The 26883-nt window shown below is 44.5% G+C and overlaps 1 long non-coding RNA gene across 4 annotated transcripts in view; it reads right to left on the bottom strand.

The window, feature by feature from the left end:
• Positions 1 to 460: 460 nt before the first annotated feature.
• The window catches only part of LOC149456660 (uncharacterized), a 140842-nt gene continuing 114419 nt past the window's right edge, over positions 461 to 26883 (bottom strand). For all 4 annotated transcript variants that reach the window (XR_016313829.1, XR_016313830.1, XR_016313831.1 and 1 more), the window contains 3 exons: positions 19001 to 19065; positions 18021 to 18183; positions 461 to 651 (listed from right to left, as the gene is read on the bottom strand). This is a non-coding gene — a long non-coding RNA (uncharacterized LOC149456660). The remainder of the gene's footprint in view (positions 652 to 18020; positions 18184 to 19000; positions 19066 to 26883) is intronic.

Here is a 26883-nt window from a genome sequence, read left to right as displayed (position 1 = left end):
TATTCTTCAGATTTTTTTTAACATAAAAAAAAGTAATTTTAACATATATATTTATATGGCCAAAATTGTAGCATTTAAAATATATGTCAATATATTTGGGAAGAATATTTTTAAAATATTTAAAATATATTTTTCTTCCATGTGGGTGTAACACGCGATATTGTACATCATACATGTGAGTGGAATACTGGATATTGTTAAATCAATAAATGTTTGGTGGGGGTGTACACACATTGGTTTGCAGTGTATAATCACACGAGGTGTTTTAAGAAGTTATTTGCTATTCAAGCATCTGTGAAGATATACAACCATATAGATAACCAATGCATGGACACTTATTAGGAGAAATTTGTGCTGATTGTTTTGGTTTAAATCAGAAGTGAAGCGCGTCACTTGACTGATATTTTATGTTATATAACACATTTTGTATGGGAATGTAAATGGTGTGAGCGATTCACAATTTTATTTTATTTTTTATCACTTTATTTTCCATTTATTATTTTGTATCACAATTCAGCATAGCAGCTCATGAGATTCTGCACTTTATACATTGTTCAAAAACCTACTCATATATTGGCCAGCATTAGACAGTTGTCACCAGAAAAGTTGTCCCAATTGAAAGATTTTCCTTAACTCCTGTTCCAGTGTCACCTGTAAAATGGTACAATGACAATGGTAACCAAGACAAATAGAGAGGGCGAATCTTCACAGCAATGACACAGACAGCAGTACAAAACAGACAGGGTTTTTGATTGCTCAACACTCCATCTAAAGCTGCATTACAGAGTGGCTAGATGTGCAAGATGGTTGTCAGGATTGAACTTACAGCATACACTCTAAATGCAAAATGTTCATGTTTAATTTTATTGCATACAATTTATAAAAAAAAAAAATGCTGAAATTAATTTTTTACAGTAAAGCCAACATCCTATCATCCAAATATCATTGTTCCAGACTGATCATGGAAAACATTAAGCACAAGACTCATTATAGAAGCAGTCTAATAATTGACAAGCCCAGTGAACCTGTTGGATACGAGGACTGACCAGAAGGCCTCTGATATCTATCTTTGTTCTTTAAAAAATAAAACAAAAGCATTCACAGGCAAATACGTCAATCAGACAAATCATCAATTGGCACATGTCATCTATCTAATGCACATTTAAAGCAGATGGAGAGTCAATGATATCCCAAATGCAATTTCGACATGTTAATACGTTTTGCAGCCATGCACACAAAATGGGTCATTCCCTTGATCATTCTGACAGTATTTCAGCTACTAGAAACTTCCACGAATAAATAAATCTATACATAGATGTTAGTTCACACCCTGGGGCAGTTTTAGATCTTCAAATGTGAAAGAATGTTGCTCACTGCCACTAGAGGGTACCAAAGCAAGGAAGGAGCCAAAGGTTCAAGCTCAACTTCAGAGGAGGAAAAAACACACCCCTCCTGAGCAACTGTAGCCAATTATGCCAAAATAGGGGGAAATATACTTCTTATAGAGCACACAAATGTATCCAGATCGCTTCCCGAATGAAAACATCTTCACTATTTTCCTCCAGTCCAGAGATAAGGAAACTGGAGCTAGTTAAGACCCACTCTAAGTTGGTGTAGAGAGACAGGCAGAGTGCTTGTCCCTGTATACAGTATAGCAGAGCTGCATATTTGCCACAGCTACCCCCTCCCTGTCACTGGCTGTTAAGGCTTCACAACCGACAGCCTCCAACAACTAGTGACACCGCAGTGGCTGGAGCCTGATGGGGAAGCTGAGACACTAGCTCCCTATCAGGTGTGCTAGCTCCTTGTAATTGATAGCAGGCATGTGCCTATATAGAGTCATTTTTAATGTTGTCCTGTTGATTGTTGGCTGGTGCTAGGAGGTTAAGTATTTCTTATGGTGACATGTCTTCCCCTGTGTGTGTCAGCCACTTCCCTTCTGGAGGTAATATATAGAGGGGTAGACCGACTTCATGGTGCAGTCTGGCATGAGAGTAGTGTTGCGAGAACCAGCACTATTATGTGATCTGTTTTAGTCTCAATGTTACCCTCTAATTGGACCCCATCATAGGGTCCCACAAGAGTGGATTCTAAGTGCCAGAGAATCAGAGTGAGACTTTTTCCTAACATAAGTTTACTAACTATACTTAAATCTACTCTCACCCCTATTCTAAGTCTGATTTATCTACCCTGTAAAGGGAAAGATCTGTATACTTACCTATTCTGAGAGTGCTCTGGTCCTATCACATGATTGGGTCCCAGTGCCGGCTTCTTTGTAGAGGAGGACAGGCGACAACGGATGCCCCATAGGAAGCCTAAGGGTGATGTCTCCACCCATGCTCTGCAGCTGTTGTCAGAGACCTCTCCTCTTCATGGTTGACTGCATCTCCACTTAAAGGACAGTGTTCAAGAATGTTATTTTATAGTTGTAGTCTAACTATAGGACCTCAACATGTAATTACTATTTTACCAAGTAAGTGCAGTTCTTATCAATGGCTGGTCTCAATTATTTAATAGGGTACCCACATATGGTATTAAAAGGTGTATTCATGGTGTATCCGAAGAACTGGGGATAGTGTGTAATAGTCATGATTAACCCCATGGTTATTAAGTAAAGAGTTTATAAAAAAAGTGATAAAAAACAAAACAGAGAAGGGAGAGAAAATGCCACTGAATACAAAATACTGCACTGTTCTTTCTCTCCTGTTTTTTTTTCTCACAGGGTTTACCAGCAGGAATCACCAAAGATCCCGCTTATGAGGAGTGAATGCAGATGCTGTCAGTGATTAACCCCATCCATTCCAACCAATTTATGGACTTTTGAACATTCTGTTAGGTCTTTTGGCAATTTTGTATTTGCGCTCCTGGGTGATATGCTGTATATACATTTGAACAAAGTTTACCCTTGAGGTTATGGAATAGAGTATAACAAGAAGGCATCCCTGGCCATGCGGTCTCCTGCATGGTAGGGGTTGGGGAAAGACCTGGCAACCTACCCTGTAAAATAATTGCTAAGAGAATTCATGGAAAATGTTGCTTACAAGTGACGGTCCATGCAATCGCCTAGGGTCGGATACGACTGAATGGATAGATAGATAGATAGATAGATAGATAGATAGATAGATAGATAGATAGATAGATAGATAACAAGAAGAAGAAGCAACCAGCTTGGGAGAGGAAGTGCTGGTGGCTAGTGATGGAAATTCTGTTAGTGAGGGGTAGCTTGCTTTTTTGTGAGCCTCACTAAGTGGCAGGGTCTCTATTCTAGAGCCCGCTGTGGAACAGAACCCTCCTAGAAACACTAAGCCTGTAAGCCACAGTGTGCAAGACTCTGTGAGTAGATGTAGAGTGGATTCCCTCTATGCCTTCGGGCTGAACAAGGTTAGTGGTCCAGTATACTGTGTCATGAAGAGCTGGTGGAGAAAAGGTAGTGTTCTGCGCTACTTTCTCGAAATATCTTTGTAGTCTAGTGCTGGGAGATGTAGGAACAGACCTATGTTGCTGGCTGTGGGGTGTGGGCTCTGACATATAGTATGGCTTCCGGCAAAAGAGTGTCTCTAACCCAAACAAAGTTAATAATAACAGTGAATAGTTGTTGTCTATAGGCTAAGGATCCGTCCAATGCCTGCTGTCAATCATGGAGCAGACCCGATGGGGAACTAGTTTCTGTGAATCTCCATCAAGCTCCACCCCCCAATACAAAATTTCTCATACGCTGTGCTGTCTTTGTGATGCTGCACTGAGGCAGTTCATATGGACACCCCGCTTCAGTACACCTCCACATGTGGTGCATACCCCAGATTTATGTACCTGGCAACAGCAATAACACAAATCTGTTGCCTGCACTGACATTTGTTGCGTGGAAGCATGTCAGAGTTTCTGAATTAAATTCCCCTAACTGTTCTGTAGTGATTTTCACAGAGCTATAAACAAGTATGAAAGCAAAAAGCAGAGACCTCCCACCTGATCAAATTCATGTCCCTGTATAATGCTTAGGAGGGCTATTAACCTACACAAGCTTTCAGAAAAGATTACCGACAAAATAACTAATACTAAAGAGTAGAGATGCAGATGGCTAATTACCAGACCATTATATGGAAATGCTCTTTAATGCACTGAGGAAAAATGATGATGACACTCTCATTATCAATGGTCATTTCCTAAGGAGGAAAAAAATATGACAAATCAGATCAGGAGAAAAATAATTCTTAATTGTAGAGACTGTACCATTTTCTTTTTATAAGAAGAAACCTGGAAATATAGAAAAGGGTTTTCCACAGGCAGATGAGCATACTTTTATTCATCTCTGTTTTTTATTTACCACCTACTATTATACCACAATTGGCATTACCAGCAGTGTGACAACCCCAAATCAGAAATTAAAGGACCATAAACAGGTTTTAGTGGAGAAGATTGGGATAAATTGGCCCACTCATTACACTGAGGATTTTCTCATACTGAGTTTTGTGGTATAGTAAATCCAAGCACTGTGATTTCATTATTTTCCTTTAATTGGTCTACTAAGATGGAACCCTCTTTTCCACTCAAATTCTGCATAAAGCCGAAGGAAAAAACAAATGTGATACAAAGGGAATTCACTGACATATATAACCCTCTAATCACATTTTCTGGACCAAGCCATAGTAATTTTATTAAATTCATGAATATTTGGCATAATGAATATATAGCAGCGCACAGTAATCAGTGTGAGTTATTTTCTGCTCTGGCCTTTATTTACTGATAAACTTGTATGAATCTTAAAGTATAACTAAAGGCAAAACTTTTTTTTTAGTTTTCGACAGAGGGGACATGGATTAGAAGACCTATTAGTTTTTATTGCTCTCTATATCTCTGTTAGGGGGATTTACCCTCTCTATTTGTCCTGTTTACCATTATCATTGAAAGTAGAAGAAAATCTCAAATGTTGGGTTGTCTCCGGAAAAGTAATAGAGGGGAAATCTTCCAATGGGGACACCAGTTTTGGTGACCTGGGGAGCCCAAGGGATTCCCTTAACCACTTGCCCTCCAGAGGATTTACCCCCCTTCCTGAACAGGCCATTTTTTGCATTACAGCGCTGCGTCACTTTGACTGACAATTGCGCAGTCATGCAACGCTGCACTAAAATTAAATTTAGGTCCTTTTTTTCCCATGAATAGAGCTTTCTTTCAATGGTATTTGATCACCTGTGTGTTTTTGTTTTTTTTTTTAATTTAAATTTTTATTTATTTTCCATATATAATACATATTTCATCATTATTCTCATACAAAAACCATTTCCATATCCTTAATAACATTTCTTACTATCTTTATTCCCATTTACCTCCCCCCCTCTATCTAATTTCCTCTCCTCCCTAAATAAAACCTCCCCCCCCCATGTAAACCCACCCACTCTGCATTGTTCTATTACCTCTTTTCCCAACGAGAATATAGGGTATGTAAATCCTTTCATCTTTCTCACATTGCTACTTCATATATTTCAACATAAATTCTTCCCATTTTCTCCACCTCTTAGAGAACAGCCCCATCCTGTCTTCCTGCATATAACACAATCTCTCCATCTTACAAATTTGATTCGTTCTTTCCACCCAGTCCTCTATCTTCGGCACCTCTGGTCTATGCCAAAACTTAGGTATCAAACCCTTCGCCGCATTCAGGTAGCACCATATACCCGAGTCCTTATATTTATTTACTGATAACTCTGTACTATGTAGTAAACATACATCTGGGTCCAGTCCTATCTTTATCCCAGAGATATTCTCAATTAGTTGGACAATTATCTCCCAGAAACCTTGGATCTTCGGGCACTCCCACCATATATGATATAACGTGCCTATTTTTCCACAACCCCTCCAGCACTCTTGTGAATTTTCCCCACATATCTTATACTCAACCTTCGGTGTAATGTGCCATCTCGTTAAACACTTATAATTTACCTCCACCTCTCTCATACTTCTATTCTCGTGTATTAATCTATATATTTTCCTTTGTTTATCTTCATCTATCTCTATTCCCAAATCTCTTTCCCATTTTACTATATACATTGGCTTTGTGTAAGTGTCTAACTCAGTGAGGGTCTTATAAATTTTTGCCGTACCTTGCCTCCTGTCACCTCGTGTTTCTAACAACCTCTCAAACAGGTTCCAATCCTTTCTCGATCTCAACGGTTTTGGAAGGTTTCTGACAAAGTGTTTTAATTGGTGATATCTCCACTCATCTATTTTAATGAAGAGTTCCCTTTTATCTTTTTTCAAATCCTTAAGTGTTCTCAATTCCTGTCCTTCCATTATATCTCTCAATTGGATATCTTCTTTTTTAAACCATTTTCCTGTGCTCTCCTCCTTACCTGGAGGAAAATAATCCGTGTTCCTCAGTGATATTAATTGTGAATTAAAATCCCATTTCATAAGTTTATGTAATGTATCCCAAACTTTAAAAACATTTAATGTAAAAACACTCGTGGTATCTTTTTTTATTTTTTGTGCTTTAAAAAAAAAGGCTGACAATTTTGGGAAATAAACAATATTTTTGCTAGTAAACATGTCCAGTAAAAAAAATTTTAAAAATCAAATTTCGTCATAAATTTAGGACAAAATGTATTCAGCTACATGTCTTTGCTAACAAAAATCCCAATACGTATAAAAACGTATAAATGAATCAGTTTACGTCAAAGTTATAGCATTTACAAATAGCGGTATAGATACTGTAATTTTGTTTTATTTTTACTAGTAATGGCGGCAATCAGCAACTTATAGCGGGACTGCGTCGGGCATTCTGGCAACTGGGGAGAACTGACTTGGTGTCACTGACATCCCTAGTGACATCAATACAGTGATCGGTGCTAATAAAAAGGACTGACACTGTACTAATATGCTATGCAGAGCCATACAAAGCAGTGTGCTGGAGCTGACAGGGGAGAGAACTGTATTGTTTACATACAGTTCTCTCCCCCATTGGTAATACTCGACAATCACCAGCCAAGACCCCATGACTGACAGCCGTGGCCGTGAATAGCACTCCCTACCCGGAAATGCAAAATCACATATATACAGTATACATGATTTTGCATGCTCCTGCCGCCCTGCTATAGGGTGGCGGGAAAGCAATTAATTTGCTGGGATTTCATCCCACTTCCTGTTTTGGCTATGGGACAGGAAGTGAAGGTAAATCTCCCCAATGTGACACAAATGGTAAAAATAATGACAGGGTTTATAACCCTCTTTTACACTATTCAAAATGAAAATAAATTTTGCCTACATTTCTACTTTAAGACCAAACCTAGGCAAAAGTTTGGTTTTCAACAGGTAAAAGTCAGTTTTTTTTTCTGTATATGCCCTCACTGAGGAAACTGTACCTCACTTCATTTTTCATTGACACCAAAAACTGGCAGAACTCCTCACTGCTCTACTAAATAAATGTGCTTTCGTTGTTGTTTCTGTCCCCATCAAAGAAATATCTCATCATTTCTTGTCTTTGTAACCTGCTGTCATTGAGAAAGGAAGTGAGGTTAACTCTCCCAAACATGGACACAGACAGCAATAAAAACCTGACAGGTTTTAGCAGATTCCTCTGTGTATAAAACAAAATTTTAAAATGTTTGCTCATTTAGCGCTACTCTCTTGTATTTCTGGATCCCTCTAAGCTTTGCACACCCAGGCAACACGCATTTTTCACACTTGCATCCACAGTCAGTGAACAGTTTGTGAGCTTGGTTTTTGTTATTTATTAAGGGGATATAACTAGGATAAGGTAACAGGGATTATGGGATGCCCAACTTAACTGAAACAATACAAAGGGACAACTTCCTTCCTATTTACAAAAACAGATGCTGGACTGTTCTTTTCCTTTGAAACTATCAGTCTTTACAGAATAGTAGCAACTGCCCCTTACGAGCTAGGGACTCGCAGCCCCTTTGAAAGTTAGCTTAATTTGTTGCAAACTACATGCAGAGATGTTTCCTCTCCCCTGAAGAACTGCTCCCAGCTCCAAAGCCTGCAGACAGTACCAGCCCTCCTGGCTGCTCTGAAGACAAGGATAAAGGATTAAGCACAGTGCTGTCCTTTGAAAGCTTGCTACATGTGCCAGTCTTTCCCCTGGTGAATCCCTGGGTGTGCTGAGGTACTCACTCTGTCCTCCTTGCTCCCACTACTCCCAGGCCTTGATCCTGTTCATACTGTGATTCTGAATGAATTCTCCTGAACTAGCCCCCTTAGACCTAGGGGACCCCTCCCAGGCCACCGATAGCCTCTTCAGCACTTCATCTTCCACCCAACTTCCCAGCCAGCCTGACTTTCCCATACTTATGGGTTGGTCTCACCACTCTACCAGGGTCTCAAAACCTGGAATTGGTTACACTCCTATAAACTTGCAAATTAGGTCTCCACCCTTCCACCCACTGGCTTCTGGAAGGTTATCCTGGTCCTCTAGAACCAGGTGGAGGCAATAGAGTCCCAAACTTGTTAAGCCATCCAGCCTGACCTGCAAAAAACCCAACCAAATCACAGATTCACACAATTACCATGAGTGGTACACAATAAATTTACCTACACTGCCCTAGTAGCACACTAGAGGGTACTACATCCAGGTTTAACTTTAAGTCCTCATGCACACAAGACATTTAAAAAAATGCTGCTTTTACAGCATACTTTTGATGCTTTTAAACGCAGTTCTATGTTCGCCTTCAAAGCCATGCACATTATACGTTAGTATACATTATACGTATTTTAAGAGCTGTGTTTAGAGGCATGAAAAAAATTCCCCAATTCAGCGTTCAGGGAAGAGCATAACTGACATGAATAAACACACATGTATACACATACATTTATTCCAGTGGCCACAATAAATTAATATTCTGGCCAGTAGATTGAGCTTACATGCACAAACGGGCATAATTATGCACCAAAGCATTGATTTTTTTCATCTCCCTGCAAAATGAATAAGCCCTAGATATGAGTATGTTAATATACCCATATGCATGAGATGTAAAGCCCAACCCCAGGAGTCCTATATAAAATGTAAAATTAAGTTGCCCAATTTCTTCCAATTGTACCCATTTTTAAAGAGGGCATTATGCAACCAGTCAACTACTCAATCAATGCTACTTGGGAACCCTGATGTTTCCAAATAAATCTCTTTAGCAATGACCTGAGAATTTTAAAATAGGTAACACAGGAGTTTTGCCTCTTTCAAATATTGGCCAACTTTTTTTTTTCTAGATTGATTTTCCTCAAAGTTTTGAGTGTTCATCACTTTGTACAAATGTTGATGTTATTCTTGAATATTTTTTTATATATTAATATAAGTTGCCCAGCACAGTTAAAAGAAAAAGCTGGATTTGGGCTTCAACTTTTAAAGCTTGCTTTCAACTGAGTTACTGTAACAGCCTAATACAGAATTGTAGGCCCGCACTTTACACGTCTTATGATGGCGTATGACTGAGCATACATACGGTTAGGCTTTCATGCTACAGAGTAGGGTGTGCTCACACACAACACGACAGCCCATCCTCCTGGCAGATGCTCCTCTTGTTCTGGAGGGAAGTTAGAGGATGGGTGTTAGGAGTTGGGGTTTCTGATAGATGAGGGATTGTGCTGTCAGCACATCTCCATTCATGGAACAAGCAGTAAGTGGCACAGTTTCACTGACCCAGCAACAATAAACAGCATGAGGCACATAAAACTTGTATTGCACTTCAGCATGCAGTGCAGGGAGGAGCTGCACTGCCAGCAGCACTGTGTGGGACAGCTGGCTCTGAAGAGTGACAGATCAGGGCTTAGGAGCACTAGGCTCTGAGAAGCAGATGGTGAGTCAGAGACTTATGTTGCTCCCTGTATGCCAGAGGAAGGAAAAGAACATGTAGGATGCACTGTAGAGAATGTCCTGGCTCTGGAGGAAAGTTGCCATGGAGCCAGTGCACATTGCAACATGTATGTATGTGGAGGGATCACTGGTAATTCATTGAGCAGGTACTGCTTCTATTGATCCAACTTGTAGATCCATGTGTAGCACTCACTAGTAAGTAAACTAAATGTATTTTTGGCTCATGGTAGTGAGTGAGCCTGAATTTCTGTGGGTTTAGTGTGAGGTCAGGTTAGATGACTCAGCAGGTTGGGACTCTACCCCCCTCCACCTAGTTCTGGAGGTCCATGGAAACTTCCAGCAGCCAGTAAGTGGAGGGGTGGAGACCTCAATCTGCATATTCATGGTAGTCTAACCAATCCCAGGCCAAGAGGCCCTGGTAGTGTGGTAAACTAACCCATAAATATAAGAGAGCCACGCTAGAGGAGTTGGTTGGAAAATGGATTGCTGAGAGATGTTGCTGTGTGGCCTGGGAGGGAGCCCCAGAGGACAGGGGTTCTTCTACCAGGCTGGAGGTTGAGGAGAAACTGAAAGAGGGAGCTCCACTGCCTTGCCTTCCACTGGCAAAGGACAGCCTGCAAAGCTTGGAAAGGAAGCAGCCCAGCTAGAAGGCTTGAAAGCAGTTCTATCCACAAGGTCAAGGACAATGTGAGTACCTCTACACACCCAGGGCCTAGAAGGGAGAGGTCTGCTGAATGCAAGTTTTCAAGGAACAGTTCATAGCTTACCCAATCCCTTGTCCTGGGATCAGATACCATAGCCAGGTGGGCTGGTGTTCTGTGCACCAAGTGGACCAGGAGCTCCTACACATGGTCATGTTACTAGACATTTATCCAGGAGATACCAAGCTCCTAGAAGGGGATTATTTTACTAAGGACTGTAATGGATCCAGCTGGAATGCAGTCAAGTGATTGGCATTTTTTTCCTCAGTGTGCCAGAGTAGGAAAAGTCCTCATTATTCTGGTTCTTCATTCAAACTGGGCATCCCATAACCCCTTTACCTTATGCACATTGTTAACCCCTTAATAAAATGACAAATAAAAACAAGCTCAAGGACTGTTTTACTGACTCTGAATGTGGAAATGTGGAAAATGCATGCTGCCTGGTCGTGCAATTCATAGGGCGACCCAAATCAAATCCAGCGGCCCTTACAAGGGTAGTGCTACACATGTAAGTGGAGAGGTGAGCTGGTGGGGTTTGGCCAGATTTTTTGGAGTAGATTTTGTGGCGGGGAGTAGCAGGAAAGTCAAGAAAAGGTTGAAGTGTGGGGGGGAGAGGCAACCTAGTTTGCAAGACAGTGTTGCTTGTATTTTGACACTGGAGGACTGGAAATACGGGCTCACTGTTACATATGTCTCTGTTTCTGTTCCCACTATGTTACATGTGTCTGCTCCCTCAATGGCAAAACAGAAGTTAAACTTTTTTATTTTTACTTTTAAATACATATGCATTTATTTTCTTTAGATAAATATTCATTTATTACAAGATGCACCCATGAGACTCAGGAATCCCCTAACACTGTGAGCACTGCAGGGTCTGTTACCTCTTATACATTCTGTCTTTAAGAGAATCACCAAGCCGATGGCAAGGATGGGGAGGAGTAATTTCTATGACTCATTACTTGTGTGTGTAAATTTCAGCTTGAGCTACTGAGCTTTATAAAAAGCAGATTTTTTTTTTTACCAAAAGGAGCCAAAAAATTTCTGGAAAACATTAGAAAAAAGCCCAACCTGCTGGCTGCAAATGAGAATTTACAATATTTAAACCTGACCCATTTTTAAGTACATTTGCTTCTAAGAGGAATACTAATAGCTGCACTTAGGTGGGCAAGTGGATTGGATAAAATAAATACTAACTCATTCATTGGGTGCAGCAACTACCAAAATTTGAATACAGCAGATATGTACAACTGCATGAAACCACCACATCTCTATTTAAAAATTATTAGGAACACATATCATTTACTTCCCAAGGGTTTTGAGTGCTGCTTAGGTATGTGGAGACACAGAGAAAAAACTGAAACCTACAGTCACCTTTAGGAGGACATTGTAAAAAGAAAATGCAGCTATAAAAGGAATAATGAAAAAGTACATAAAAGAGCTGAATAAAACTCATACAAAACTGGCAGTCTTCTCAAATACAAACAGAGAATGTCTCTGCAGCCAGCCAGTAGCTTGATTCAGGGAGCAAAGCTTTTACCTAAACTTGTCAAACTACACAAAAAAGGAGTTTCAACATTTAATGCAATCTGTAATATGTCTTCTTCACCAGACATGATCTACTATCTCCTGTTCTATGTTCTGATTTTAAGAGCCTCGTTCTTGTTCTATGCCTGCGGCTGCCGTTCTTTGATATCAGAGGGCAGACACGATCTTCTCTGTCAATACAAAAGCTTCCTCACAGGTGAATATTCTGCAGACCTTTGAAAAGCGTTCGCTTTTAAATACCATGGTGGATGCGATAGAGCCCTGCTGAGGAGAAAAAGTACGGTGTGCCTCCAAAAAATCTCATTATTCTTTTCTGGTGTCAGCCCATTGCCTTGGACTGAACAGCCCTAAACTCGCAGGTCTGCGGGGATGTGTTGAATTAGGTCAGCACTCAGCATTCCAGTACAGCACAAGGGACCGGATTGCTAACATGGAGACACATAACTAACCAACGCAGATGGCCCAGCGCTATTTTACCACGTATGATCAGAGCGCAGAGCCTGAGCTCAAAGATAAAATGTCCCATATAAAAAAAGCAAATGTAACTAGAAATCAAACGGCCACACAATGAAAAGGAGCAAATGAACAGAAAAAATGTGGAGAACAAAGTTTTATTTTTCTGCTTCATTTTATCCTTTTCATTAGAGGATTCTCTGGAATTCAAGAGGCTGCTATGCGATATGTGATCCAGTCAAAAGCATGATAATATTAGGAAGTACTCCATAGGAGTATCGCTTTAGATGTGCAAGTATCTAGCCATAGTTGAAAATCCCATGCAAAACCTTAGCACACATTGACGCCCTTTGTACCTGGAGGAAAAGAGGTTAACTTTTCCATGCACCGAGGGTTCTTTACGGTAAAAGCTGGGAAAATGTGCATAAGTCCACACAAGCTCTTTATAGCCAAATCAGTGAACTGCTTTGTAAAAAGCTGGCAATGTGTATAAATGCACAAAATATAAACACAACCATTAATATTTATAAGAAGTTGATTGTTGATCTAAGGAGTGTTTAGCAACTTGTGCCATGGTACACCCTAAATACAAGTGTAACATATAATGTGTTGCAAAAGGTGGAGTTGTAAATAACCATGCCAGAGGATGCCACAGGTCTTCCTACAACTTGACATCAAGAGATTTTAAGGTTGATGTAATAAAGGAAAAATGAACTACTCATATTGCAAGGGAAGTTGAAGTTCCCAAGGAAATGTTCCTTAAAGTTAACAGCCTATTTGCTCTTACTAAATCAACCTCTTTCACCTCTGAGAAAAGCAGTGAGCCAATTATAAAAGTAGGTGGATAAGGTTCAAGGAAACTGAAGACTGCTGCCATGGTTGCATATAACAAAAATTAGAAAAAGAAAATGACCAGTTATACAAAATCACAGGTGACAAAAATTTTAATTTTGAATAACACTGAATGTCAAAATGGCTTGGTATTAATTATATACTGTATATCACCCCAGCACAACTAGAATTTTTCAATACCCCAGAAATGGATGTGAGGGGCTGATTTGGGAAGATCTGGTTAAAGCATAACTAAAGGCACATTTTTTTTTTAGTTTTGGATGGAGTGGAGATTGATTAAAACCCCTGTCAGTTATTATTGCTGTCTGTGCCCCCATTAGGGAGATTCACTCTTTTTATCCTGTTTACCATTATCAGTGAAAGTAAAGAAAATCCCAGATTTTAGGTTGTCCCCAGAAAAGAGGGGAAATCTTCCAAAGGGCACTAGTTCTGGTGACCTGGGGGTCCTCAAGGAATTTCCTTAATTTCAGGGATTTCCTCTCATTTCTTGTTTGGCTATGGGACCAGAAGTGGAGGTAAATCTCCCCAATGGGACAGAGATGGCATAAAAAAATTTGACAGGGGTTATAATCCTTCCTCTGTCCAAAAACATTTTGCCTATAGTTCTTCAACGTGTACGTGAACCCTAACAATTAACTTCTCTTATTTTCTCTCTTCTGGTCTGTTTGAAGTACCATTGGAAACACTGGACTCTGCTGATCCTGCCAAAATCCAGCACGTTGACAACACAGTACATATCAGGCCTGTCCAGGTTATGTCTTTGAACTACAGAACACTGTGCTCCCCACCACCACCACCACCCCCATGTTTTGTTGATGAGAAATCGGTGTTCTGTATTCCCAACACACATCCTGTCCTACAGTGGCAACATTGCTCTTTCATAGATACAGTACAATGAGTGGCTTTTGTCACTTTAGGGCAGAAAGTGTGTTATTGACAGAATCATCAGAAGAAAAAAAATATAAAACTGCTGCAGATGCTACATCTAAGGACTGGTAAGCTGCAATATTTTACATTTTTTTGTTTTTGGATTTAGATACACTTTAAACTAGATCCCAGAAAGTAGATCATACTGTATATTTGGATATATATTTGTTTACGGTGTAATCCATTCACAGAGGTACATGGGAACGTGGATATAGGTGATGACATTATGTGATAGTATACAATACTCAAGCAAGATACAATGTATAAAGAAGAACTTTTTCTTAAAATTCTGAAAGAGTTAAGGATTCTCAGAAACACACTGTTCCTATTATAAATGCATTAGCCATTTCATTTATGCAAAGTCTTAAATTAAATTGCTCCAGACACAAGTTAAATCTAATATTCACACAGCGTCTGTTATTAGCTTTGGTTGAAAAGAGAGAATTGTCCTTTATTTAATTCGTTCAAACCTGATGAAAACAAAAAAAAGTGAAACAGCCTATTGATTGCATGATAAATAAATTGTGTGGATGGGGTTGAAAATTAGCCAGCAGAGTGCGAGACATTGTATTGAGTTCTAGAGGAGTAGTGGTGGGAGGGCCAGTGAGCCTCACCCAGAGGGACTTTGACAAGGCCTTTCCATTTGCATTTTGCTTTCTTTTAGATCTTTCACCATCAAAAAGTCTGTTAGAGGTCTACTGACCCCTACAGGCTGTACACCCTAAAAACATTCTCAGCTATTCCCACACTCCCTATATCTTATTGTACAGATAATTTATGTATGTTTTCAGTGTTGTAAAGAGAACGTTCACATGAGACTTTGTGTCAGAGGAGCTTGCACTCTAATGTCCACCACAGTCGCACACCATTACCATTATACATATATATGTGACATATTCCACAGTGTTATACCGAGAACGCTAAGCCATTCACATCAGACTGTGCACCAGAGGAGCTTACACGCTAATGTTCAACCACAATCACACATCATTACTATTCTACCTGGTTATACAGTCATGGCCGAAATTGTTGGCACCCTTGATATTTCTCCAGGAAATCATGTATTTCTCACGAAACGTATTGCATTAACACATGTTTTGCTATACACATGTTTATTCCCTTTGTGTGTATTGGGACAAAACAAAAAAAGGGAGGAAAGAAAGCAAATTCGACATAATGTCACACAAACCTCCAAAAATGGGCTGGACAAAAGTATTGGCACCCTTTCACAACTGCGGATAAATAAGAATGTTACAAGCATGTGATGCTCCTGTAAACTCACCTGGGGCAAGTAACAGGTGTGGGCAATATAGAAATCACACCTGAAAGCAGATAAAAAGGAGAGACGTTCACTTAACCTTTGCATTGTGTGTCTGTCTGTGCCACACTAAGCATGGACAACAGAAAGAGGAGACGAGAACTGTCTGAGGACCTGAGAACCAAAATTGTGGCAAAATATCAACAATCTCAAGGTTACAAGTCCATCTCCAGAGAACTAGATTTGCCTTTGTCCACAGTGCGCAACATTATCAAGAAGTTTGCAACCCATGGCACTGTAGCTAATCTCCCTGGTCGTGGACGGATGAGGAAAATTGATGAAAGATTGCAACGCAGAATAGTCCGGATGGTGGATAAGCAGCCCCAAACATGTTCCAAAGACATTCAAGCTGTCCTGCAGGCTCAGGGAGCATCAGTGTCAGCGCGAACTATCCGTCGACATTTAAATGAAATGAAACGCTATGGCAGGAGACCCAGGAGGACCCCACTGCTGACACAGAGACATAAAAAAGCAAGACTACAGTTTGCCAAAATGTACTTGAGTAAGCCAAAAGCCTTCTGGGAAAACGTCTTGTGGACAGATGAGACCAAGATAGAGCTTTTCGGTAAAGCACATCATTCTACTGTTTACCGAAAACGGAATGAGGCCTACAAAGAACAAAACACAGTACCTACGGTAAAATATGGTGGAGGTTCAATGATGTTTTGGGGTTGTTTTGCTGCCTCTGGCACTGGGTGCCTTGACTGTGTGCAAGGCATCATGAAATCTGAGGATTACCAAAGGATTTTGGGTCGCACTGTAGGGCCCAGTGTCAGAAAGCTGGGTTTGCGTCCAAGATCCTGGGTCTTCCAGCAGGACAATGACCCCAAACATACGTCAAAAAGCACTCAGAAATGGATGGCAAAGAAGCGCTGGAGAGTTCTGAAGTGGCCAGCAATGAGCCCAGATCTAAATCCCATTGAACACCTGTGGAGAGATCTTAAAATTGCTGTTGGGAAAAGGTGTCCTTCCAATAAGAGAGACCTGGAGCTGTTTGCAAAGGAAGAGTGGTCCAAAATTCCGGGTGAGAGGTGTCAGAAGCTTATTGATGGTTATAGGAAGCGACTGATTTCAGTTATGTTTTCCAAAGGGTGTGCAACCAAATATTAAGTTAAGGGTGCCAATACTTTTGTCCAGCCCATTTTTGGGGTTTTGTGTGACATTATGTCATATTTGCTTTTCTGCCTCTGTTTTATATTTGTTCCAATACATACAAAGGGAATAAACATGTGTATAGCAAAACATGTGTTAATGCAATACCTTTTTTGTGTGAAATACTTGATTTTCAGGAAAAATATCAAGGGTGCCAACAATTTCGGCCATGACTGTATGTCATGGTGTATTACGGAGAACACCAAGCCATTTATATCAGTATCTGCACCACAGGAGCTTACACTCTAATTTCCCCCCTAGAGTCACACATTGTTATTATTATGCATTTATATATAGCTTTGACATATTCTGCATCATATTAGTATAAGGAAATAGAATTGAATAGGGAGGTCCCCAGTATTATTGGCTGTCTGCATCTCAATGGTGAAATTTCCCTTCACTTTTTTCCTCAAAGAAGGAAGTGATTAACACCCCCGTCACATCAGGTGCGACTTGGCATGCGATTTGCATGCCATGCGACTTGCAAATCGTATGCCAAGTTGCACCCTATTGTCCGCAATTACAGCGGTCAAATCAGTGTGGTTCCGACTTGGTCGGAGCTGCACCAATTTTTAAAGTAGTACATGCACTACTTTTGGTGCGATTTGCATAGTCATCTGTGTCAGATGTCTTACAAATTGTACCTGAAATCGGCATGTTCCCCGACTTTGAAATCATGCGACTTCACTGTAAGTCGCACAATTTCAAAGTCGGGCTTGATGTGACCGGGGTGTAAAGGAACTGAAAAGACATTCCCCTCACTTCCTATTCTTGTAACAACTGAAAGATATTGGAATTTCCTTTACTTTCTGTCTAGCGAGAATAGCAAAAACAGACTGAATCTTCCCAGAGGGGAGACAGGTAAAATAAACACCTGACAAAGAATCTAACTCTTTTTCGCTTCATTCAACAATCAAAAAAAATCTCCTGAGGTCTGGCATATTTCAGGAGACCTCGGACACCTGCTTCAAGCTAAAAAAAAAATCAAGCTATGACAAGGAAAGTAAACCTAAATAGTTGGCAATAATAAATATTTTACTAGTTAGTTGGCACAATTATGATCATATTGGACTAAATATTTAGATTGGCCCAATTATGACGGGATCAGGTGGCAAAAGGTTCAAGCTCTTAGAAGCCAATCAGAAGTAGGCAGCATCATTCTTTCCAGAGACTTTTGTAAAGAAAATCAATGGCATTCATACAGAGCCAAAAAATACACACACACACACCATAGATGCCTTGTGCCCTTCCTTACCTGGACACATTTACCTCTAGAAGTGTACATGCCCGGCTGTGAATCAATATGGCAGCTGGACCATATCTACCATTTTCCAGCACCTTGTCTGCACCAGGTGGTCACTGAGACAAGCGGGGGTCTCCATTGCAGCTGCAATATTTTTAGACCATTGATTGTGAAGCTACACAGCAAACAAAAACCATGTTAGACTACCAAAAAATATGGAAAAACTAGAATATGTTCAGCTGGAGGTGTAATGGGTCTATAATCAAATTGATGCAGATACGGAGGAAAAGGTTTCCAGAAATGTCACCAGATACGAGTAGTGAGAACAGCCCCCCCATGTGCACTTTTGTACTGTGCTTTCAGCCATATTGCACACATTTGCATGCCATTGCTTGCTTGGTGTCAAAATTTGTACACATCTCTACAGGACAGTAAAGACAATGAAAATCAGTTCTTCACCCCCCCCCCCCCCAACTCATAGCTAGTCAAAGTGAGCAGGTTTTTACTATAGAACCTAGGGCCACAGTAGGATATATAATATTTACAATTCATTTTCAGTGAAACTGCAATACAAATAGCAATACGGTTCAATTCTCACTGCTGTGACCCCATTGTTGTGCCATTTCCAGTGTGATGATGCAGTGCGACTTGCTTGCGACTTTCATGTGACTTAAGGTCTTTGGCACTCAAGGCGCATGAAAGTAGCTGCGACTTGAGCAGCATTGATTGAAACAGCCACAATAGAAATAAATGGGTTTTCAATTGTCATGCGACTGTCGCAAGTTGCATGCAATGTTGCAGCAGAATAAATCAGGGCTAAGTGATAAAGGTAAGCCAGTATGTCAGTGTTTCTGTATATGTATGATTGTGCATTGTCACAATTGTTACCAAATGAAAGGACAAACTAATGTAATGCCTATGCATATATTCATGTCTAGAGGCCCTTAAAATGTTTAAAAGAAATTAATAAGTGATGAAAATGATGCATTTACCTCTGCTGCATATTGGCAGGAGCAGGAGAAGACAGAAGGCGTTCCTTCTCCTATGGATTGCCAACCTAGAAAGAGAAGAGCTTTAGACAAATGCTACATATTACTAAAAGACAAAAACACAGCACCACAGCCCTGTGCGAAATCAACATTATAAATAAATACCTCTCTTACCCACAAAGTTGTTTGTATGAAACAAGATGTCCATGCAAGTATAATTCCCTCAGTTCAATGGAGGTAAATGACCACCTGCAGGATTATTTCAGCAACCCCCTGTTGCTGCCTCAATTGTGCACAGTTTCGAGGGCAAACCCCTCTTCATCAGAATGAATGTCATGACTATTGCACCAGAGATAGGCTCGTCCACTTCCCCATTACCACCATTACCGTTCCGCACCAACCCCCTTCCCCTTAACCAATTATACTAACAAAAGACATAACACCAATTTTGGAGTAAATGGCCAACATGGCCTTTTATTAACAACTCAAGTTACAATACACCAACCATTCCTTATAACAGAAACCCACAGAATTGTTGTTGGTCTTCGAAGGCACCCCAAAACGATCCGAAATGCACCTGCGGACAACCATATACACTAGGCCTCCAGCCGCAACCAACCAGCTCGGAGACAACCATACCGTCCGCAGTGCAGCACCACCACCTTCCAGTTAAACCTTGGTTAACTGGGAATGTCCCCGGGCATCCCATACCACGGATGGGTCCCACACCATTGTTGTTTACCTTCCAAATAAGAACCGCCTCCAAAGACCAACAACCGCCACAGCACGCTGGGTAAGCCCTTACCCATGCATGCCACGCCACAAATGAACAGCCCGCCGTATGCCATCCTGCAGCTCCAGGGACCATAAATCCGTCCCAACCGCATTCAAATGCACCCCATCGCACCTGAGATACCGCCAAGTATCCACCTCCAACTCCAAGTGCCGGACCACCAACCCCCCATGGTGACTAAAGAAACGCCCCACCTCTCTGTTAACCTTGATCCGAGCCTTGTTGAGCCTCTCCACCGACCGCGCCCAACGCTAAGAGGTACAGGTGACAATGTCGGACCACACCACCACCATCCCCGGATAAGCCCGCCGCAACTGAAGAAAGTCCAGCTTGACATCTCGCACCAGCTCCCGCTCAGCGTGCCTGAAAAAACACCCCTGCCCCACTGGACGACGGGACAAAAAACCCTGAACCGCCCGCACTGGGCACACCAGCGAAGCCGGAAGAACGAAAAAACGCACCCGACCACCACATCCCAATTGGTCCGTCTTAGACCGACGTACCAGCACCTCCACCCATTCACCGGAGCACCTGACCTCATCACCAATAACCCCCCAAGAACCGATTTGGACGGACTAACGAGCTCCCCAATATGCAACGCCCCAAAAAAGGCCACCGCAAAAGCCACCCGAAATAAGCACACCTCAAAGTCCGAAGAACACACAGACCACGAATGCACAAACAAAGACCCCAACAACTCAAAAGACACCGGACGACGAGAATCCTTACAGCGATGAGCGCTCCGGTAACCCCGGAGAGCCTGCCGAACCCAAAAATCTTCAGTGAAATCCCGACACATTTGCAACTTAAAGAAGAATGCCAAACCCGCCAGTCGGTGATCCACCGCAGCAGCCGACACCCCCCGCTCAAAATTCCGCCACAAAGTACAATACCGCCAAAACCACCTCCGGCCCCCAGGGATCAATCTCAACCCGCTGTAGCAGATCCAGCCACTCCCACCAGACCCTAGAGTATGCAGACCAAGTCGCCTCACTCACCGAACGCCGGATCCAGCCCGCAAGGACTCCAAGGCAATCTCCCACAGCCCGTCGAGACAAGGAACCCCGTGTTGCTCCGCCGCCGGTGCCACCTCTCAGAAAGCGAGACAAAGCATCAGCCACGGTGTTATCAACCCCAGGGAGACGCAGCGCATGGAGAAAAACATTCAGACGCAGACAACGCAACACTAAATGGCGAAGCAAGGCCACCACCGGTCGTGAAGAAGCTGAGACCCGATTGATGACCTGAACCACCCCCAAATTGTCACAGTGACAACGCACGTTTAGATTTCGAAAAATTCTCTCCCCAAACCTCAACCGCCAACACCACCGGAAAAAATTCCAACAACACCAAGTTGCGAAGAAAACCCGCCTCCCGCCAGGAAGCAGGCCACGAGGCCGCACTCCATCGACCCTGGAAAAAGCCCCATAGCCCGCCGACGCCGCCACGTCCGTGAACCATTCCAAGTCAAAATTGCTAACAGGGCCAGACATCCAGAGAGCCCGCCCATTAAACGAATCCAAAAAGGTGTGCCACAAATGCAAGACCTCCCGATGATCCCGAGTCAACCGAATAAAATGTAAAGGGGAGGTAATCCCTGCCGTCGCCGCCGCCAACCGGCAGCAGAACACCAGACCCATGGGCAGAATCCGACAAGCGAAGTTAAGTTTTGCCCAACAACGACTGTAAGGCCCGCAGCTGAATTTCTCGCTTGCCCCAGCACCCCACGGAGTTCCCCTTGTAGAGCCACCAGCACTCCATCGCGCCGGAATCCAAAACAATGCCCAAGAAAGTCACCACCGCATCCGGGCCCACAGTTCTATCCACCGCCAGAGGAATCCCGAAACGTACCGCAACGTGTTGCAAAGTGGCCAGCAAAACTGCACATACTCCGGAATCTGGCGGACCCACGCAAAGAAAATCATCCAAATATTGGATGACCGAATTCACCCCTGAGACATCCCGCACCACCCACTCCACGAATGAACTGAACTTCTCGAACAAAGCGCAAGATATAGAACACCCCATAGGAAGGCACTTATCAACGTAAAAATAGCCCTGCCAATGACAAACGAAAAACTGTCCGGATGGACTGGCAACAGCCGAAACGCCGACTCAACGTCCGATTTCGCCATGAGCGCACCGCGCCCATACCGACGGACCCAGAAAACAGCCGCATCAAAAGACGTGTAAGACACCGAACACGACTCCGAATCAATAGCATCATTCACCGACCCCCCCTTAGGGAAGGACAGGTGGGGAATTAACCTAAACGCATTCGGCTCCTTCTTGGGCACAACCCCCAAGGGAGAAACAACCAAATCTGAAAACGGAGCGCAAGCAAACGGACGCCCCATGCGTCCCAACCCCACGTCCTTACGCAACCTAGCCAAAACCCCCTCCTCATGCCGCAAGGCCGACCGCAAATTGCGAGCGAAGAGAGGAATCAAAGTCAAAGTACACGGGATGCGAAAACCCTCCGAAAAACCCGCCTTCAGCAGCACTGCAGCTGCCCGATCAGGATACCTCTGTAAGAAAGGCCCCATCCTTTCCACTCACACCGGAGTCGTCCCTCTTACCAGCATGCTCTCCGGGAAGGCCTCGACCTCGCTGGAAACAGCGTGACAAGGGATGGGAGCCCCCGCACCCGGAACATTCATGCCTAAAACAGCAAGACCCACCAAATCGACACGTCCCCTCTTGGAACTGCCAGCAGAACCCCTGACGCCTGGAGGCCGATTGTCCCGGGGAGAACGAACCGCCGGCCCCGCTCTGAAAAAATTAACCAGGGGCCCTCTCCGGTGTCATGAGTCGCATCCAGAGGCCAATGTCCTTATGATCCCAACGCAACGACTGGCGAACCGCCCTCCGCTGCCTAAACTGCTCATCGTACCGAGGCCACGCAGTACCCCCATAAACCCTGTGAGCCGCACCAATGGCATCAAGGTAACAGAATAGTGCTGAGCAAAGTTCAGGAGCCTTATCCCCAATCATACTAGCCATGATCGCAAACGCCTGCAACCAATTTGCAAAGGCACGCGAGATAAAACGAAAACGCCGCTGCTCCGCTTCCACCCGCCTACTCTCGTCAACCCGGGACCCTTCAAAAGGAAAACGCTCCAAAGGCAAGAGTGAGAATATATCAACGTACTCCCCACTCCAAATCTTCTCCCGTACCTCCGACTGTAAGTGCGCACCCAAAGGGCCCTCAAAACACCCGTACACTTCGCCCCTGGCTGAGTCCGCCAAGCCAACAGGCCCGGACACCCTCGAAACCGCACCCAACACCGCGGAGGGGGCCGCAGAACCCCGATCACCTGTTGTGGCCGGAACAACCCCTAGCCCAGACCCCGGAGGAGAAGAGACCCCTGGATGCCGCATGTCCCCGCTGTCCTGTACAAGAACCCCAAAACCTTCCCCACCATCCGGCGGGAGCCACGCAGAAGCAGGCCCAAGCGCCCCACCACCGCCCCACTCAACAGGTCCCGCAAACCGGAAATCACATCACTGAGACCCCCACCCATACCCGACGGGGGAACGCCGACAGTGCACGCCGCAGAGGCCGCACCCACCGTAGCGGCCCTACCACCCCCCAGCAGGTCCCGTAACGCAGAAGAAAAGAGATAGACCCCAGAACAGGTAACTCACCAGGCTGCCCAGGAGATGCCCCTTCAGCCGCGCGCTCACGATCCACCGTTGTAGAGCGGCCAGCCGTCGCCCCCGCATCGGGTTCCGACAGCTCGCCCTCCGACCTCTCGTCCTCCGCACGCTGTTCAGATGGCCTCCCGGTCCCAGGAGCCACGGGTCCTGCTGGTCTGTGCCGCTCACGACTCCGCCTCCCGGCACCAGACACGCTCACCGCCGTCCCTGGGCTCCGACCTGCAGCACTTCCAGCTGCCCTCCGCCCAGCTCCAGTCTTCCGCTGATGCTGCTGTGGAGCCAGAGCACCAGACCGTCCAGGGGGCCCGCCGGCCGCAGCAGTAGACAGCCCAGCAGCCGCAGAACTCCCTGCTGCACTCCATCCAGTGCCGATCCCACGCTGCTGCCTCACTGGAGCCGGAGCCCCAGACTTCTCAGGGGGCCCGCTGGCCGCAGCAGGAGACCGCCCGGCAGCCGCAGCTGTGCGCCTCCCACGCAGGGCTTCCTCCCTGACCGGCACCTTGTCAGTGGAGGAGCCGCAGATTCTTCTTCTGCCTCCATGCTGTGCGGGCGGGGGGAGGGGCTTCCCCCGCGTGAGGCCCTGCCTACCGAGCTCCGCCGATGGCGGGGATTCCTCCCGGCTTCCCCGCTAGCAGAGGCAAAGGAGCGCCCTGCAAGCGGAGCCGGAGGGGCCCGAGCGGGGCTCCCATGGTGGCGCTGAGCTCTGGGAGGGATGGGGGGAGGGGCTTCCCCGCATGAGGCCCCGCCCACCGAGCTCCGCCAATGGCGGGGAGTCCTCCCGGCTTCCCCGCTAACAGAGGCAAAGGAGCGCCCTGCAAGCAGAGCCGGAGGGGCTCCCATGGTGGCGCTGAGCTCTGGGAGGGGCGGGGGGAGGGGGCTTCCCCCACACGAGGCCCCGCCCACTGAGCTCCACCGATGGCGGGGATTCCTCCTGGCTTCCCCGCTAGCAGAGGCAAAGGAGCGCCCTGCAAGCGGAGCCGGAGGGGCCCGAGCGGGGCTCCCATGGTGGCGCTGAGCTCTGGGAGGGACGGGGGAGGGGCTTCCCTGCACGAGGCCCCGCCCACCGAGCTCCGCCAATGGCGGGGAGTCCTCCCGGCTTCCCCGCTAACAGAGGCAAAGGAGCGCCCTGCAAGCAGAGCCGGAGGGGCTCCCATGGTGGCGCTGAGCTCTGGGAGGGGTGGGGGGAGGGGGCTTCCCCCACACGAGGCCCCGCTCACTGAGCTCCACCGATGGCGGGGATTCCTCCCGGCTTCCCCGCTAGCAGAGGCAAAGGAGCGCCCTGCAATCGGAGCCGGAGGGGCCCAAGCAGGGCTCCCATGGTGGCGCTGAGCTCTGGGAGGGGGGGTAGCCCGGGCTAAACCGCTCCGGAGGCCTAGACCTCCGAGCACGTGGGCGCTCCCGCCCCCCTGCTGCAGGTGATGAGCCCGGATCCTACAAGAGATCCGAGACACGGCTCTGCAGCCAGTCCTCCGCTGCCTCCCGCAGCTGAGCCAAAAGGCCGTCCATGGCAGGGCTAAAGGTGGCCTGAAGCAAGGTGTGCTAAACGGACACCAAGCTCACACTCTTGCCGTCCAGCTAACTGACGCCCCCCTCACAGAACCTCCCACCCTAAGGTGCAGCAAAACCCCACCTACACCAACCTCTACCAATCAGCTACCCCCCACTAACAATAACAAATCCCCCTGGAGCTACCTTAACCCTTTCTGCTCTTCCTTCACCCACTCTGGGCCTAGTCATGTATGCCCTGCGCTATTTCTTCTTTATTTCGCTACGGGCATTTCTTTTACATCCAGTGAACTGAAGGAAACTACTCAGATAGGTGCCATGCTTTTATACTGTTTTTGCAAGCACTTTGTAAGTATAAAAAGTACTTATTAAAGTGTTACTAAACCCAGGATCCTGCATTCACTATATCTGGTCTCCAACATTACATAGAACATAGAGATGCAATTATTTTATGGTCAGCTGTTAGTGGTATTATGACAATGTGGAAGCAACTGGGAACAGCAACTCAGCCACAAAGCACAGTGCGCAGAAGTCGCCAACTGTCCGCAGAGTCAATAGCTAAAGACCTCCAAACTTTGTGTGGACTTCAGATTAGCACAACAGTTCATAAAGAGCTTTATGGAATCTGTTTCCATGGCCGAGCAGCTGCATCCAAGCCTTACCAAGTGCAATGCAAAGTGTTGGACGTCGATGACAAAACGCGTGGGGCGGAGCTTGATCGATGTGACGTCATTACGTTTCCAATGAGCTACTGCGCATGTGCCGAGTAGCTGGGTCTGTTTTGCTGTGATTGCTGTTGATGCTGGTGTCGGCTGGGACACCCTTTGAGTTAAGTACAATGAGTACTAAATAAAGATGTTGTTTTAATAATACTGCACCATGAAGCTCTTCTGTTTCTTCCGAGTGTCTGGCATTTCCCTCTTTGGATACGTTTGAAGGTGGCTTTCTTGAGAAGTGGATTTCCTTGATGATAATTGATTTGAAAGTAATTGGCTCCATCTGAAATTGGTCTATGTGGATCTCGGCTTTGCAGAATACTATTCCTTGAAGATACATCTATGAATGACTTATCATTATTATTAATACTACTGTTCCCAGAGCAATATATGGTTTAAAAATATTTTTTAGCTCTGGTGAGTTTAATTTTGGTGGTGGTATTGTCACTTTATTTATTTTTTGGTGCACGTTTTTTGTGTTAAAATTTTTTTTAAAAAAGTGTGAACATTTCTTTCATATATATATATTTTTTTGCACCATTTATATACTTGATTTATGGGGATAATTTTTTTTACTAGCGCAAAATACTTTTTTGTGTTACTTACTACACCTTATTGATTTATGGTGATTTTTTGCAGCTGGTGTATTATAATAAGTGATTTATAGATATATATAGATATTTTTTACTTTTTCCATAGGCGCCATTATATATATTTTTTCTATTAATATGATGGATGTGTCTGGATTTGACGGTTGCCAGGAGAACGGTATTTGCCTGACTGTATTGTGTAACTTGACTGGCCTGCACAGAGTCCTGACCTCAGCCCGATAGAACACCTTTGGGATGAATTAGAGCGGAGACTGCAAGCCAGGCCTTCTCGTCCGACATCAGTGCCTGACCTCACAAATGTGCTTCTGGAAGAATGGTCAAACATTCCCATAGACATGCTCCTAAACCTTGTGGACAGCCTTCCCAGAAGAGTTGAAGCTGTTATAGCTGCAAAGGGTGGGCCAACTCAATATTGAACCCTACGGACTAAGACCGGGATGCCATTAGAGTTCATGTGCGTGTAAAGGCAGGCATCCCAATACTTTTAGCAATATAGTGTAGTTAGTAACCCTCGTAGCAGCTGCTAGATGACACCTGTCCTCTTGTGCTGCTCTGATCCTGTAAACTCCCCAGCCCTTCTGACATTTTAGATTCTGACAT

The sequence above is a fragment of the Staurois parvus genome, unplaced genomic scaffold (genome assembly GCF_062004578.1).
Source record: "Staurois parvus isolate SC_StPar_1 unplaced genomic scaffold, SC_StPar_1.0 ptg000352l, whole genome shotgun sequence".
In the NCBI taxonomy this organism is placed as follows: domain Eukaryota; kingdom Metazoa; phylum Chordata; class Amphibia; order Anura; family Ranidae; genus Staurois; species Staurois parvus.
Note: the sequence above shows the minus strand (reverse complement) of the source record. Positions and strands in the feature narration are given on the sequence as shown.